Below are 1,893 nucleotides of genomic sequence, written 5' to 3' on the forward strand. Positions count from 1 at the left end.
TTCCATTTGCTCTATTCTAATTTTTAAGGTGTTATTTTCTTTAGTGAGCTTTTAGACTTCCTTTTCCATTTGTCTAATGATGTTTTATTTCATGGTTTTCTTGCATCCCTCTCATTTCTCTTTCCAATTTTTCTTCTGCCCTTCTTCTTTGATTTCCATAGTAGAGCTGATGCAAAGTAAAATGTACTGTATACAAAATAACAACAATATTGTAATAAGATCAGCTATTCTCAACAATACAAGGATCCAAGACAACCTTGAAGGAGTGGTGATGAAAAATGCTATCCATCCCCAGAGAAAGAACTGATGGTGTCTGAACACAGATTGAAGCATACTTTATTTTACTTTTTTCTCGAGGGGTTTTTTTGGTCTATGTTTTCTTTAACAACATGACTACTATGGAAATATTTTGCATGACTACACATTTTAACCTATTTAGAACTGCTTGCCTTGATTGGGGGTGGGGAGGGTACAAGAAAGGGAGAGAATTTGGAACTCAAACTTTTAAAAACGAATGTTGAAAATTGTTTTATGTATAATTGGGGAAAAATAAAATATTAAATAAAAAAAGAAAAAAGGAAGGGCAAATATTATTACACCCATATGTAGGCAAGGAAACTGAGGCCCAAGAAGTACTCTTTGACTTGCCTGAGATCACACTGCTGGATTAGTTGGGACTCAAGCTGAATTTTTCTGATTCCAAGTTTAAGACATTTTGCACTAGAAAGCCATCAGTTTATTATTTTATGGATCAAAATTATTAGCTAACATTGTAACAGAATTCACTAAATTGAAAGATCCTTGCCCAAAACATTCCTTCCAGGGACAAATGTAAATTTAAATATTATTTAATTATGTTTAATATTAAAAAACAAATGTTGGTTGACTGGTTGAAAGAATTACAGTTGAATTTTTTAAAAATCAGGAAAAGTCGGGGGAGGTGTGGTTAGTTAGCAGTGTTCCAGGAAAAAAAAAGAGAGAAAAGAATGGGAACCACAGTGTTAGTGAACTACAGTGTCAATAAGAGTTTGAGTAGCTAGGTGCTGAAATGGATAGAGCACTGGCCCTGGAATCAAGACTTAAGTTCAAATACAGTCCCAGATATTTACTAGCTATGTAACCTTGGACAAGTCATTTAGCCACTTTCTACATTAGTTTTCTCATATATAAAAAGGGGGTAATAATAACACCTACCTCCCAGGGTTATGAGATAATACTTGTAAATAAGATAATATTTATAAAATGCTTAGCACAATGCCAGGCACATAAGGGCTATATGAATGTTAGCTATTACTATTGTTATGAGGTAGCAATGTAATATGGCAGCCAGAAAAAAAAACTAATTAGATGTGGAGCAGCCTTAAGAGATGCATAGCTAGGGGCGGCCAGGTGGCTCAGCGAGTAAGAGCAGCGACCCCAGTGTCGGGATGACCTAGGGATCAAATATGGGCTCAGATACTTAGCACCACACCCAGAAATAACTGGCTGTGTAACCTTGAGCAAGTTACTTAGCCCTGATTGCTTAAAAAAAAGAGATGCATAGCTTCTGAGAATGAGAGGTAACTATTCCTTTGTATTCTGTCCTAGTGATCGTGCCACAGCTCAAGATGGACCACAAGGATAAATTTGGCTGTGTCTAAAGGAGTGCAATCCAATTCAATAATACAATAAATATTTGTTAAGGACCTTCTAATCCAGGCACTGTACTGTGTGTTTGTGTGGGGGGATATACAATTAATAAAAAGAAAGTTCTTTCCCTTAAGGAGTTTACAATCTAATGCAAAGAGAAAACACATGAAAGGAAGCATGAAAGGGTTGGAGGAGACCAAGAGGTATTTTGTTCCATGGAGTTAAAATCACTTAGACCAGCAGATGCATAGCTGAATGAGCTGA

At 36.0% G+C, this 1,893-nt stretch overlaps 1 long non-coding RNA gene across 1 annotated transcript in view; it reads left to right on the forward strand.

Annotated features, from left to right (window-relative positions):
• The window catches only part of LOC138159166 (uncharacterized), a 322,195-nt gene extending 320,503 nt beyond the window's left edge, over positions 1 to 1,692 (forward strand). The window contains exon 7 of the long non-coding RNA XR_011167827.1: positions 1,588 to 1,692. This is a non-coding gene — a long non-coding RNA (uncharacterized lncRNA). The remainder of the gene's footprint in view (positions 1 to 1,587) is intronic.
• The last annotated feature ends 201 nt before the right edge of the window (positions 1,693 to 1,893 follow it).

This window comes from Petaurus breviceps, unplaced genomic scaffold, assembly GCF_028583685.1.
Source record: "Petaurus breviceps papuanus isolate PSGF00001 unplaced genomic scaffold, PetGlider_PUasm1.0 175, whole genome shotgun sequence".
Lineage (NCBI taxonomy): Eukaryota > Metazoa > Chordata > Mammalia > Diprotodontia > Petauridae > Petaurus > Petaurus breviceps.